Source organism: Rhinatrema bivittatum, chromosome 1, assembly GCF_901001135.1.
Source record: "Rhinatrema bivittatum chromosome 1, aRhiBiv1.1, whole genome shotgun sequence".
Lineage (NCBI taxonomy): Eukaryota > Metazoa > Chordata > Amphibia > Gymnophiona > Rhinatrematidae > Rhinatrema > Rhinatrema bivittatum.
In genome coordinates this window covers 184,380,742-184,397,037 of record NC_042615.1, presented here as the reverse complement: position 1 = coordinate 184,397,037, position 16,296 = coordinate 184,380,742, and the positions used below count along the sequence as shown (strand labels likewise).

Here is a 16,296-nt window from a genome sequence, read left to right as displayed (position 1 = left end):
AACAAGGAAATGGAACATCCATTTATGTTGGTATAATTTATAGACCTTCATCACAGAGAAAGGCGAAGAATAGAGATTTAATGAAGGATATTCACAGGATTGCTGGATTTACGAGGTAAGGAGGGAGGCACTGTGGTTTAATATGGAAAGAGGGAACAGAACCTATATTTATATTGGTGTAATATACAGACCTGCATCACAGACAGAGGAGATGGATAGAGATTTAATGAAGGATCTTTACAAGATTGCTGTGAAAGGGGAGGTGCTGCTGCTAGGGGATTTTAATATTCCAGAAGTTGATTGGAACATCCCAACTGCAGTATCTTCTAGAAACAGGGAGATCCTGGATTTTCTGCAAGAAGAACTGCTCTGTCAACTGGTAACGGAACCCACACGGGAGGGGGGGCGATACTGGACCTGGTGCTTACCAACGAGGACAGTATTTCTGATATTGTATTGGATGATCATCTGGGAATCAGTGACCACTGGCTGGTGTGGTTTAATGTAAGAATGCAAGAGATAAAGGTTCATTCTAAGGAAAGGGTCATTGACTTCAGGAAAACTTTCTCAAAATGGGAGTTTCACTTTTCTCAAGGAGTCATTAGCATGATGGGAAAATCTAGGGGATGTAGAAGGGCAGCGGGCAAAACTAAAATGAGATGTCATAAGTGCAACTAATCTTTTTGTTAGGAATGTAAATAAAGGGAAGAGGAAAAAGAGATTATTATGATTTTCTAAAAAAGTAGCTGAAGAGGTAAGGAAAAAACAGTTAGCATTCATAAACTGTAAGAGAGCGCAGAAAGAGGAAGAAATTAAAAGAAAAATTAAAAGAAGCTGAGAAAGTAGACAGGAATTCAAATAGAAGAAAAAATAGCAAATACAGTAAAACAGGGGGACAAGACTTGTTTTTTTTTTAGATATGTTAGTGATAGAAGGAAGTGCAAAAGTGGCATTGTGAGACTCAAAGGTGAAAGGGAGGAATATGTAGAGGCTGATAACTAAAAAGCAAAACAGCTTAACAAACATTTCTGTTCAGTATTCACTATGGACAGGGCCTGGAGCAGGACCACATAAAACAAACAGAAATAAGATTGGAAGTGTGGTAAACCTCAATCGATTTTCAGAATAGTGTATTCATGAGGAGTTAACTAAACTTAAAATAGATAAGTCGATGGGGATGGATGGGATACATCTGAGGATACTAAGTGAACTTAGAGATGTCCTGGCAGCTCCACTGACCTTTCCAATGCTTCCTTAGAGTCTGGAGTAGTTCCGGAGGACTGGAAAAGGGTGGATGTGGTTCCTGTTCATAAAAGTGGAAGTAAGGAGAAGGCTGGGAACTACAGGACAGTTAGTCTGACCTCTGCGGTGAGCCAACTAATGGAATCACTGCTAAAGCAGAGGATAGTGCAATTTGTGGAATCCAATGGATTGCAAGATCCAAGGCAGCATGGTTTGATCAGAGGTAAATTTTGTCAGACGAATCTGATCAATTTATTTGATTGAGTGATCAGAGAATTGACTCAAGGGAGAACGCTAGATGTAGCATACTTGGATTTCAGCAAGGCCTTTGACACGGCTCCGCACAGAAGACATAAATAAATTCTGCACCCTTGGTATCAATCCTAGAGTGTTTGACTGGGTTAGAAACTGAGGCAACAAAGGGAAGTGGTAAATGGAGTTTTCTCTGAGGAGAGGGATGTTATTAGTGGTGTGCTTCAAGGATCGGTCCTTGGACTAGTTCTTTTCAACATTTTTGTGAGAGACATAATGGAAGAGTTGTTCGGAAAAGTTTGTCTTTTTGCCGATGATTCCAAAATCTATAACAACATGGACAGCCAGGAAGGAATGGAAAACATGAGGCAGATCTAGCAAAGCTCAATGAATGGTCTAAGGTCTGGCAGCTACGATTTAATGCTGAAAAATGCAGACTTGCAGAGTAATGCATTTAGGATGTAAAAAACCCCAAGGGAAAGGTACAGTATTGGAGATGAAATCCTTCTAAGCACAAAGAAGATACATTTGCATACACTGAATCTCCATGTTATGGAAATTTATCTTATGCATATTTGTTGTAGATATCCTGAAAACCCAACTGGCTGTGGGGTCCCCAGGACAGGTTTGGTAAGCCCTGCTATACATGCACTGAGAGTAAAACCAGGACTTGGATCAGGCTCTCCCCATAGACATAGAATTATAGGCAACCCTAGAAATAAATCCAGGTGCAACAACACTATATATCCATTTTGATAGTTATGGTGTAATTTAGAAGCAAAGCCTTTGCATTTATGTTTAATGATTTTTATATTAGGAATTGTAGACAAAGGATAAATCATTAACATGAATGCACATGACCTCTCAACTTAATGGCTAGTAACTCATGGATGGGAGGCTTGTAGCAGAAAGTGAAAATGAATGGAATAGTGGTATGGACAAAATACATGTTCTTTGCTTTTTGAGGACAGAAGAAAAGAAAAGCAAAAAACAAACAAAAAAGGCATTTCTGTTTTTTTCACTGCTTTATTTTTTACTTGCATAAAAGGATACCGGCACCTCACAGTTCAAAGGGCAGTGCTGTACATTTTCAGGATATTCCAATGAATCTACAGGAGATAAAGTTACATATACTATGCATCCAATGTATGCAAATATATCACATGCATATTTATTATGGATATACTGAACCCCCTTGTTCACCTTCACCTCCCCCTCCACCTGGCTCCAATTGCTTGTGGGGGGTCAATAGAGAAGCCATTGAGCTATAGGAAGCTGAACTTGCTGTGTTAAAGCAGCTTTGCCATGAGCGGACCTGTGTGATGAGCAGTACTTTTTCACTGCTAGAAAAGCAATTGTAGGGCTTGAGGTCACACTTAAGAGCGGACGATGTCTGTCCCATTTACAATAGGCCCTCGAAAACCAAGTTCTTTCCTTTCAGTGTCCTCTTATCAGGCACATAAAAGAACTGAAGTGAAACTATATCCACCACAATACCATTCATCTTTCTTTTTTCCTTTTAAGAACATGATAACCAATCGGCTACATAAACATTCTGGCTGCTTTCAGACATCCTATGATTTACGGCATCTGCTGTTTGATTGCTTTCAAGTACAATAATAGTGTTAAACTTTTAAGAAGAAACAGACAGTGCTTTACTTAATTATCTTTCGATAATCACACTGATTAAACACAGCATAAACGACCATAAAAATAGATAAAACATTATGGCTACAACAGTTTTAAAAAAAGACCATAAAATGACTGTTAGGCCTGAGGTGACAAAATTAATATCACAAGTAGGACTTTTATTGGTTTCTGTTCTGTCGTTTCCCCTTCAGATGGTGCCATGTGCACTGACAGCAGAATTTCTTGACAGCGGCAATGAGAACAAGAGCCCAAGTATAAAAAATTGTAGCAACATGGGAGGTCACTTTAGCCTATTGTACCAACTAAGATGATTTCTTTGCGTATAATGCTGCAGGCTAACATCAGTAAAGCACATTAAAACACTTCAATGGCCTGCACAGCTCACTTGACAGCTGGCTAATACTTTTCTTCTCAAATTCCTTTTTTTGGCGGGGGGGGGGGGGGGGGAAGGAGAGGTTGTGGGGAGAGGGGAGGGTGTTTAAACACTGCAACCAGATACAGTATTATGAAAGCAGTATTTTTCCGCGGCAAACCAAACAGCATAGCACAGAGTGGCAAATGCAACTTGATAATTGAAGATGAAATGTGTTGTATGATATTCTGCACCATCAGATGATGGTAACTGGAAACAACTGCATTCAGAAGAAACAGTGGGCTCTGGTTACATTAAAATGCATTATGCCAAAACAACCATGGCAAGCAGAAGGGTGAATGCGGCCACTTACTCTCCCCAGTCTTTTTATCACGGCTGCTGTTCATTCTCTTTCTTTTCTGACAGTGGTGGCTAACTCCAGTCCTCAAGAGACCCAATCAGGCGTGGTTTTCAGGATCTCCATAATGAATATGCATGAGATAGATTTGCATGCACTGCTTTCATTTTATGCAAATCTATTTCATGCATATTCATTATGGAGATCCTGAAAACCAGGCTTGTTCGTGGCTCTTGAAGACTAGAGTTGGCCACCCCTGATTTATCACAAGTGAGCACAAACATAGTCTCTTTCAACAACTCAGTCACACAACCCTTGCAGTGCTACTGTACATGTTGCTTCTCATTGCCTAACCGATAGCTTTCATAGCCATAATCACCAACCAGCACTACTGCCACAGCCTCTAATGCCTGGTTACCCCTTTCCTCTAGTTTTCTGTTCTGAAAAACAGAAAAGAGAAAACACAATTTAATGCACATCCTAAATAAGCTTGTGGCCAACTCCAGTCCTCAAGAGTCAAAAACAGACCTGTTTTTCAGGACATCTACAATGAATATGCATGAGAAAGATGTGCATATAACGGAAGCAGTGCATGCGAATCTATATCATGCGTATTCATTGAAGATATCCTAAAAACCAGACATGCTTTTGGATCTTGAGGACAGGAGTTGGCCACTCCTGCCCTAGTTGATCCTCTCAGACCAATATAGTAGCAAGAAACTACCCTTGGAGGTGCTTCTGCCTTGCTTTTTTTATATCATGGTGTGTATTTGAAGTTTAGAGCTCTCGCAGATTGCTGAGAGATCGAATGTGAGTTGTCGTATAAGATTAAGTAGTAACAATGCCTATACAACTTGCCATGAGCTTATTTAGGATGTGCACTAAATTGTGTTTTCTCTTTTCTGTTTTTCAGAACAGAAAACTAAAGGAAAGGGGTAACCAGGCATTAGAGGCTGTGGCAGTAGTGCTGGTTGGTGATTAAGGCTATGAAAGCTATCGGTTAGGCAATGAGAAGCAACATGTGATCTCTATAGTTTTATAGGGTACAGTAGCACTGCAAGGGTGGTGTGACTGAGTTGTTGAAAGTGTTGTTACCGATGTGGTTACTCCATGTTCTGGCTTTTATTTCTTTTTCTTTTCTCTTCTGTGAATTCTAGCATTCCTCTTTTAGACACTAATACATATACCAGTTTTCACGTTGTTTCTTGTGATGTTGTCTTGCTCTATAATACCTTTTGTAGAATATAGAACAGGAATGGCGAACTCCAGCCCTCGAGTGCCACAAACAGGCCAGGTTTTCAGGATATCCACAATGAATAAGCATGAGATAGAATAGAGGCAGTGCATGCAAATCTTTCTCATGCATAGTCATTGTAGATATACTGAAAACCTGGCCTGTTTGTGGCACTCGAGGACTGGAGTTCGCCATCACTGATATAGAATGACCATGCAGCTGCCTCTCTAAAGGACCCAAGTATTCCATTCCAGATTTTCCTCCAATGGATGGATGCATGCATGTACACACAGAAATGGAAGACCACTGGTCTTTCTGAATGTAGAGTAATATCTAACTTGGCCAAATATTTTGTTAGTAATGCCAGGGGTGGCTATTTTCTCTACTCAAGAACCGCAAACGTACCTGGTTTTCATAGAAATATGATTATTTATTTATTTTTAGATTTTTTTTTATACCGGTGTTCCTGTATGAAATACAGATCACATCGGTTTACATTGAAACAGAACATAAATTTTGCCTAGAGGCATTACGGAACTTGGAACAGGGTAAACTAGTTCAAAATTAACATTGTAATGTAAACATATTTGCTAACAAGTCTCATTGAGCAGCAAAAACAAAAACATAAAAGCAAAACAGTAAATGTCACATGAGTCCTGCAGCAAGAGATTGGATACAGAGTCGAGTAGTAGTATAGAACCTGGGGTATGCGATGGTGAGGAACTCTTGCTGGCTGTAGGGGAAAAAAGTGCTTATGGTCCTGGAAAAGCTTGTTTAAAGAGCCAGGATTTAAGTTTGATGGCAGAAATAGACCATATGACCTATCTAGTCTGCCCATCCATCTAATTTATCTAGCCCTTACAATTCCCATCACTCCCTCAGAGATCCCCTGCATTTATCCCATGATTTCGGGTATTCAGATACCGTTTTTGCCTCCACCACCTCCACTGGGAGGCTGTTTCATGCAAACACTACAATGGAAACAGTGCAAGCAAACTTATTTTATGCATATTCATTGTGTGCATCCTGAAAACCAGGCCAGTTTGTGGCTTTTGAGGACTGGAGCTAGCCACCCCAGTGCTATGCTAAAACATTGGGTCCATTAATTATAATGATAATAATACTACTTATTTAAAGGTTTTTAATCAATAAGCTCAGAACCATGTGAAATGAGTCACAAGATTACAAACTCCCAGTCCCAAGTTTAAAATCTAATCATTAAGCTACACTACCATCCCTGGCTGGCACATCATGAAATCACTGCTAGAGATTTGTATTAAACGTGTCTTTGCTTACCTCTGAAACAAGTACTCAGTTCAAGCATACAAGTGCAAGTGATTCCACTGTGCATTTTACTACTTGCAAATAATCATGTTTATTCAGCGAATCTAGATGGACTGTCACTCAAAAGAGAGAATTAGTGCTTGAAGAGATGCTTCACTTGGGGCATGTCAAGATGGTGCCCTGAGCAATTGCATGAATTGAGGCTCCTGCATTTCTTTTCCCAAAATCTTCTCTTTGTGCTTTTTTTCTTGTTATAGCATGTTATGGGGAAAAGAAAAGGTGTTGTGAGATCTTACCCATCAGCAGGAACATCCCATCAGACTGCTATGCCTGAGTTTTCATCTGCTCTATCTTCACCGTGACTAGATGCTGACTTGGCTGGTATTGGGGCTTCTTGTCTGTCAGCTGCTGAGTTATGATTTAGCCTGGTGGAGCAGTCCACACCGAGGCCTCCTGGTGACATCCCCGTTGTGCCGAGTGGTGTCTGAGATAAGGCAGGAACCTGTAGTAACAACTCACCTTCTCCAGGAGCCTGGGAGGTTTGTTCGAGGTGATCCTTTTGGAGTGTGGGCGTTGGGCGAGATTCCCTCAGCGTTTGGGGCTTCGGGTGTCGATTTTCAGGAAGCTCAGGTGGCTATCAACTCACTCCAGGTTAGATCTGCTGTTATTAAGCCTAATTTGGTGACATTGGACAGTTTATGGGGTGTTATGGCTTCTATTGAACAGTCAGAGTCTTCATTGGTTTCAATCACATTGGATATCCACTCACAAATTCTGAATCAAGAACAGTGCTTACAGCTGTGTGAATCTAAGATATCTAACCCGGAGGACTCTGTTTCCAAGGCTAAAGAAGTCCAAGTTAAGCAAATTGCAGATTCTTTGTTGGTTCCTTGTAGACTTGAAAATCTGGAGAATGTTTCCAAAACTTTGAATTTGCGAATAGTAAACTTTCCTCACATAACCCCTGATTTCTCCTTTGGAAATGTTTAAAACGTATATGAAAGATGTCTTGCAAATTCCTGAAACAGCTTTTCCTCCAATCCAGAAGATTTTTTATTTACCTTTTGTTAAAAATACCTCGGGCAGAAATCACCTGGACAGAGCTCTGCAAGACACTTTGCTTAATATAACTGATTTTCTTGAGAATTCTGCTGCTTAGTCTTTTTCTCGGGTTACTTTATTAATCTCATTTGTGTTTTTGCAAGACAGAAATAATATTCTTCATTTGTTTTTCTCTCATTGTGATGTTTTGTTCAAAGGAGAGAAAGTTTGGATTTTCCCAGATTTAGCTAAATCCACGTTGGAAAGAAGGAGGAAGTTTCTCATTATGAGACTGACGTTATTGCCTTGGGGGCTTCCTGTATCATTAGGCACCCATGTAAATGTCTTGTAACTTTGAATTCTGTACCATATATCCTTTTTGATCCTTCACAGCCGAGGGAATTCTTCGACGCCTGACTTAACGCAGCTCCCCCTTTTTCTTAGTGCTTGGTCTATAAATAGTAGGTAGTACCTGTTCAGGGCATTTGTCACTATTATTTGAAAGTTGTATAACAAGTATGGTTTTGCCCTAAGACCACTTTCTAATTCCCCCCAGTATTTGGTGATATATAATGAGGATACTGTTAATTGTTCTACTTGTTTTGTGTTACTGAAACTATGCAAGTATCTTTGTGTTTTCTAATTGAATCTGTTTGTATTCAAATTAATCTCAAATTACAATAAAAATAAAGATAAAAAAAAGAGATGCTACACCTCAAAAGCTGGCCAATTTGACATGCCATCTTTCCAATTCCTCTGCAGGTACAGAGTGTACCTGCAGAGGAATTGGAAAAGGTTTGGATACGTTCTTGGAGGAGAAGTCCATAAATGGCTATTAATCAATTTTACTTAGGGTATAGCCACAGCTATTAATTGCATCAGTATTCACTAATCGCTAACCAACCTCTTTCCCTTTTCAACAATTCACCAACTCGAGCGTACAAGGGAATCCTTGTGCGGTGGTAATCTTGTAAGGAGGTTTTCGATGAGGATAACCGATTTGCAGTTATCCTTTCTTTTACCTCCGTCTATTATTCTTTCATTAAGGTCAAAAATATTTTTTAAAGGTGCTCTTTCGTGTGATTTTTCTTAAAATCCCTTCTCCCCTGCTGCTTTTCCGACCCACTGCTAATCTTACGTCATACTTATCAAGGTCGTCGCCTTTGTTGATGTCTCATGGGTACGGAGCTGCTTGTCCGACACGGGCCATGTTTCGGCACGGGTGCCTGCTTCAGGGACTATGGGAGAGTGTGCTGTGTCCTATGTAGGGTTCACAGCATTCTAAAGTCATATTCATGACTAAGTCACATGTTGACAATAGATCGGACCCAGCAGGCCTATAGTGACTTAGTCATATTCATGACTAAGTCACATGTTGACAATAGATCGGACCCAGCAGGCCTATAGTGACTTAGTCATATTCATGACTAAGTCACATGTCGACAATAGATCGGACCCAGCAGGCCTATAGTCCTCCACCAGGTCCGACATACAAACAACCTCGAGTAGTGCACATCAGGAATAAAACGGAGCACTCTTAAGAGAGTACGAAACAGATAGCAGATTGGTATACAAATGTGGCTTACATGATTCGCCCGAGAAAACCAGCATAGTATCCGATTAAAGAATAAAGAAAAGAGGATCGTGGACAGCTAATCTACAGAGAGGCGCGGCACAAGCGCCCCGCCCAGGAAACGCCCACCAGCACTGACGAGCGGGCGCAGCACAAGCGCCCCGCCCGGGAAACGCCCACCAGCACTGACACCTAATGAGTCAGAAACAGTATGAGCGGACGTGGTACGCACAGGTTCACCACCAGGTCCGCCTAAGACAAGGAGGAAACTAGTTGCTAATCAGATGAAGTTCTCCATCAGGTCCTCTAAAGCTGCACATATGAAACTATGCAAAACTACCGAAATTAACACCAGTTAAACACGGTTACAAGTCAACACAATATATGATATGTTGCTAAGATGTTTATTCACTGAGTTTGATTATTATAAGGGTTCAGCAACGTATATGAGAGTTAGAACAGAATTAATGAGTCTCATAGTACACACCTGAGATAGCCTCGTTCTGGCCAGAGAGGGTGGTGGACTTCCCAGGCAGGCTTATAAGAACAGTGAGAATAGAGTAGACGCCCAGGCAAACACAGAAGGCGTCGCACGAGAGACAGCAGAAGCTTTTGACAAGTAAGTTTTTCATGAAAAGGTGGGTAAGAATTAGAGAGTAATGAATGAATGTGACACAAAGTTTTGATGTTTAATTAAATACTTTTATATATTGAAGGACTTTAGAATGCTGTGAACCCTACATAGGACACAGCACACTCTCCCATAGTCCCTGAAGCAGGCACCCGTGCCGAAACATGGCCCGTGTCGGACAAGCAGCTCCGTACCCATGAGACATCAACAAAGGCGACGACCTTGATAAGTATGACGTAAGATTAGCAGTGGGTCGGAAAAGCAGCAGGGGAGAAGGGATTTTAAGAAAAATCACATGAAAGAGCACCTTTAAAAAATATTTTTGACCTTAATAAAAGAATAATAGACGGAGGTAAAAGAAAGGATAACTGCAAATCGGTTATCCTCATCGAAAACCTCCGTACAAGATTACCACCGCACAAGGATTCCCTTGTACGCTCGAGTTGGTGAATTAATTGCATCAGTAGCATGGGATCTTCTTAGTGTCTGGGTAATTGCCAGGTTTTTGTGGCCTGATTTTGGCCTCTGTTGGAAAAGGATGCTGGGCTTGATGGACCCTTGGTCTGACCCAGCATGGCAATTTCTAATGTTCTTATATTCTTATATTCATACAAATAGTGAAAACAACTCTAATAAAACTTGTGCAGTTTTCTAGGCAGTCTTGTCTCTGCAGCACCCAACTGCAGTCTGTCCCACTCTCCAGACTCAGCCTATCACAGTTCGGTAGCTGAGACATGCCACATTCTGATGGGCTCAGCTTGGTCTTAAAGAGATGTGCTCCTCTGGCGTGCACCTAGCCCAGAACCTCAGAGAAAATGCCTTTCCTCTATAAAGTTATGTTCTCCATTTACAGTCATATGCAACAGATGGGGAGGAGTGCCTTTTAAAGGCATTCAAATTTACGACTGGATACCACTACAAAAAAAATCTTTCCAGAGGTTTAGACTGGTTAGAACTTGGGGGAGAGAGCTAAATTTTCCCAAATTTGATCGAAACACAGCAACAGGCAACTCACAGCTCAAAGAGACCTCCTTAACTTGGGGAGATTATTGGTAGTCTCTCCATCTAAAGAAAGGACCTTTGCCTTCTGGAAATCTCACATTCTGCATCATCTTTGGGTTATTCTTAGAATGGTCCTCTTAAAAATTATCACAATCTACAAATAATCCATGCATTGTAGAGAGAGAAAAAAAGGAGCAGAAGCCTCCACAAAGCACTTTTGCAGCTCTCAGTTTATTGATATTCTATGTTGTTTTTTCCTCAGTGGTTCAAATAAACTGGAGTACCACTCGACCTTGCTTCGGCTAAGATCCAGAGTCTGAGCCTTTTCTATTCAATAAAAGGGGAATGGGAAGGGGAGGTTGACACTCGTCACTTGATCCCCATTGGGAAGATGGCAGTGTTATACCCATGGCTAAACAAGGAGGATTAAACCTCCAGTTTAAAAAAAAATAATCCTTTTGAATTTCCCTGTACTACCACCAGTGGGTCCATTACTGTGCACTGACAACAGAGGAGAAAAGTATAAAAATTATCCTGACCTTACAGAGTGATTCTGCAAAGGAGATCTGCTGCATAATTTCTCACAGGCGCAGGTTACAACAGTGGTTTTAAAATGTTCCTGGAGGCTTCCTTTTCTTAGGAAAGAAAGCCTTTGTGTTAGTAGAACCACATTTTAACAGATGTTTATCAAATGCTCATTCACTGGAAGATTTATCCTCTATGCTCCCTACCACCACTTCCTTATACAGTTTTAAAATCAAACTCTGCTCATAAATATGAGCAAACTCATGATCTACCTCTAAAGGCAGTAACTTTACCTTGAATTTTGAGCTGAAGAGTAATTTTCTCTATGTGCAAGGCTGTGATCATTATCCTCCTTTCAAGCTTCGCCTACTAGAGAAACATCACCACAGGATGCTTTTTTATATGTATTGTCATTTAACTGTAAGTCTAAAAGAAAGAAAAGATGATCACAAACTTCTACCCTGTTTTCTATCACTTTTAACAATCATTGGATGACAGGTGCAACTCGCCACCATCCTATTTATTGCCTACCCCCCTTCCCCCCAGCCCCCCTCCTCCACCCACCTCCCTGTTTTTTCAACTAGACCTGAAAAAGGACACTATATCGCACCGCTATTCGATAAAAAAAGAACTATACAGCAGAAGCACAGGTCAATTGTGGTCAACAATTCAATCACTGAATATAAACAAATATATCAACTAACTTCTCAAATTCTGATAAGGCAATGATGCCTTCACTTGCTGAATTTCAATTCACTAATACTCAAGAAGTACCATGCTGCACAAACACTCAATAAGTATTATGTTTCCACAGGGTGGGCTGTAGAAGCCAACCCCTTTACACATTTTGCTATCAGGGACATAGAGCCGTCAATCCCTCACCTCTCAAATTATTCTGCAATTCAATCCTTGGATTACCAGGTAAAACATTTGCCACAGTGCAATAATGTCCTGTTCCATAAAAGAGCAGGAGTCACATATGAATATATAACATAATTTTGGGTGGCAAGCAGGCCAGTGATGGCCGTCACAACCAAAGACTTGACAGGCAACTCGTCTCAGTTTTCACCCACCCATGCAACAAAGAGACAGGAAGACTGGTTACTCTCTATTCCCTGCCCAACCAGTTTTAAACACAATGCTTGCTGTGTGCCCTTGGACGTGATCAACCCAACCACAGTCCACATTAGCGAAACCTTGCTTACCAAGGGCACCTCATCAACCAAGATGCAGCTATATGTCCAACTGCAGCCAGAATACTAACGGGAAAAAAGAGGAGGGACCATATAACCGAAACTCTAGCAGACTTACATTGGTTACCCATCGAATGCAGGATAAAATACAAAGCCTTATGCACCATACACAAACTAATATATGATAAAGAAGCAGACTGGCTAAACACAGCCTTACGAGTACATGTTCCACAAAGAAACCTCCGCTCAGCAAACAAAGCACTACTAACAATCCCTTCAGTAAAGTCAGCAAAATTAACCCAAGTGAGAGAAAGGGCTTTATCATTGGCTGGGCCCATACTATGGAACACAATGCCCCCCGAACTCAGATTACAGAATAATCTCAAAACTTTTAAGAAAAATCTAAAAACATGGCTCTTTAAAAAAGCCTTCACTAAAGAGTGTGGAGGGTAGAGAATGAAAGTACAAGGTAATGCAGATGAGAATGAATTTACTCAATCCTACATTTAAGAAGTAATATTTCAAAGCGATAGTAACTCAATAATATACCTGGACTTGACCAACATTACTCAAATAATGATTTTATTTATGAAATTGTAACCGAACTTTATTGGCACCTGTTAGAATGTAAGATATCCTACATTTACTTACTTTAGTCTATGTGCCTATTTGTAAACCGTTGCGATGGTATATAACTTAGCGACAGTATAGAAACGTTTTTAAATAAATAAATAAATAAATGTTGCTTATTATTGTAAACATATTCTGGCTCAAATTCTAAACTTGTAAATGTTATATATTGCTGTAAACATATCAAGACCTATATCTGAAACTTGGTAATGCGTATGCAAATTACCGTAAAGATATCAAAGTCCACATCCAGTAAGTGCCCCCGTTTCCTCACTCATGCATTCGATGTAAAGTCATTCCCTTACATGGAGGGGAGAGGACAAAAAGGCCTTTGCTGGGCACAGCCAGAAGATTAGCAGTCAGGATGTGGAGGGTAGGTAGGATCAGAAGAGTATCTTCAGTTACAAAATGTCTTGACCTATCCATATCTGGCCATCTGTTACGCCTTTCGGTCGCAGATGGCTGCAACCAGTAATGCTCACCTCTTTCTTTGCTGCCTTATCATCATTGGGGAAAGTGGTGCCCTCTGCCAGCTACCACCGACCTTCCTGGCGTTCCCAGGACAGCGTGGACACTGCCGACCGCCATCTTGCCTCCAGGATCACTTAGGCGAACGTGCGCACAGGCCAGTCTTAAGCATGTCAAGGCGGGAACCTCAGGAGCATCCCCTCCGGATGACGTCTTCACTCTGCTATACTTAAGCTGGCTGGCCCTGCCTATTGATGAGTTAGAAAGGAGTTCCCTCGTTGCTGAATCCGCTTCATTCTTACGGACTTCCTGTTCCAGTTTTTGCACTTCGGCGTGAGACGCTCTGGCTATGCGCTCCTCGGAGGGCCTTCTGCCTTGGACTTCTGTCTGTTCCCTTTCCCCGGGACCTCTCCTGGAACTACCACTCTGTGAGTACCTTGACTCCACGGACCACTACTATACCAGCCTTATTGTAGAATCCTCTCCAGTGTACCCTATGCCTTGGGCCATTACCGTGTCATCTCTGAGTGAGTAATCCCTCAGTGTACCCTGCGCTGCAGGCCACTACCGCATCACCGCTTCGTAGAGACTTCTTCGGTGTACCCCGCTCTGGGGGCCAGTACTGGATCTCCATGTCTGAGGTATTCCCTCTGGGTATACCCCTCTGCTCACACCTTGTTACTTTTCCTGCACCTCCCGCTCCGTGGGCTGTGCCTTTCTACCTCTCTAATAAAGACTCTATTCCACAGCTGTGTCTGACATCCGCTTAGATCGCGCCTCCCAACGGTGAGGCCCTAGGGCTTCTCCCTGTGGGCGGTACCATCTCTCACCAGGGCCCAGGGCCCACACAACTACAAGTCATAACACCATCTCCTCAGTGTGTTGATTTGAAGTCTTTGAAGAAGATGGTAAGCACGCACCCTCCCTTAGTGGGCACAGTCATAATGTTCTCCTTCAGGATGTGATGGCTGCTCAAGACTTGGAGGGAAATCTGCTCTGAAGGAAACCTGTGATCAATGCAATACCTACCAAGTAAAGGTTCACCATGCTCCTTTGCAAGAATGCATGCATGATTAAGAGGATAAAGCTTGTAGGCAGGTAAAGCCCATGAGATACCTACATGGAAAGGTGTGACCAATGTGTTGTCTGGAAAAGGCAAGCCATGATGCTAATTTGCAGTGCACTGAGTAGATTGATGTTGTATACTGGACTTAGTTTCTTTGACATGTAGTGAAGAAAAACATCTGTAGTGAAGTTCAGCAAGTACCAGCTTACTCCTAGAACCAGAAGTATAGATTAGAGTGCGCAACAAAACCGTACACTAAGGGATGGAGCACTAAAAAACAACTCATTATGCTTCAAAAAGGATGATGTAATGAAAAGAAAACAACTTAATATCCTTGAGGAGCCAACTATAAGAACCACACTCTTAGGAAGAAAAAAAAAGCATGGTTGGATGCCCAACCATCCCTGCACATATCCTCCGGCAACAAATTCCGGATTGCGCATTGACTAAAAAAATATTTTCTGTAATTTGTTTTAAATCTGCTATTTGTTAGTTTCATGGAGCATTCCCTATATGTAAACATGTAGATAAGGGTGAATTGGTTAATATAGTGCATTTGGATTTCAGAAGATATTTGACAAAATTCCCCATGAGAGACTCCTCAGGAAATTACAAAGTTATGGGGTGGAAGGCAGTGTTCTATTGTGGGTTGCTAACTGATTAAAAGGCTAAATGGTCAGTTTTCCAAATGGGAAAGGTCGTTAGTGGCATTCCACAGGGATTGTCACTGGGATCTGTGCTGTTTAACATATTCACAAATGAACTGGAAAAGTGACTGACCAGTGAGGTGATCAAATTTGCAGATGACACGAAATTATTCAAACTTGTTAAAACAGCAGCCGATTGCGAGGAACTGCAGAAGGACCTTGTGAAACTAGGAGTAACTGAATGGCAGATGAAATTTAATGTGGAAAAGAAGAAAGTGATGCACATAGGGAAAAATAATCCCAATTACAGGTACACAATGCTGGGTTCTGTATTGAGAGTCACTACCCAGGAAAAGGACCTTGGAATTCTTGTGGAGAAAATGTTGAAATCCTCAGCTCCGTGTGTGACAGTAGTCAAAAAAGCAAATAGAATATTAGGAATGATCTGAAAAGGGATGGAAAATAAAACAGAAAATATCATATTGCCTCTGTACTGAGCCATGGTGCAACCGCACCTTGAATATTGTGTGCAGTTCTAGTCATTCCATCTCAAGAAAGATATAGCGGAACTAGAAAAGGTGCAGAGGAGGGTGACAAAAATGATAAAGGGGATGGAACGTCTCCCCTGTGATGAGAGGATATGCAGGCCAGGGCTCTTCAGCTTGGAAAAGAAACAGTTGCAAGAGGACATGATAGAAGTTTATAAAATCATGAATGGAGTGGAATTGGTAAATAAAGGATGGTTATTTGCTCTTTCAAATAATACTATTCTAAGGGGACACTCCATGACCCTAACCACAAGCAGATTTAAAACAAATCGTAGAAAGTACTTTTTCACTCAGCACATTATCGAGCTATGGAATCTGTTGCCAGACAACGTGGTCAAGGCGATTAGCATAGCAGGATTTAAAAGAATTTTGGACAAGTTCCTGGAAGAAAAGTCCATAACACATTATTAGGCAGATAGACTAAAGAAATCTATTGCTATCCCTGGGAGTGAGTAACAGGAATTAGATCAACTTTTTAGGAACTGCCAAGTACTTGCAACTGGATTGGCCACTGTCAGAGACAGGATGCTGGGCTCAATAGACCTTGGTCTGACCCAGGATGGCAATTCTTATGCTCTTAGTCATAGTACTATTGAAAGG

The 16,296-nt window shown here is 41.3% G+C and overlaps 1 protein-coding gene across 2 annotated transcripts in view; it reads right to left on the bottom strand.

The window, feature by feature from the left end:
* The window catches only part of PPARGC1A (PPARG coactivator 1 alpha), a 1,526,193-nt gene that overhangs the window by 1,213,960 nt on the left and 295,937 nt on the right, over nt 1–16,296 (bottom strand). The gene's annotated exons all lie outside the window — the stretch shown is intronic.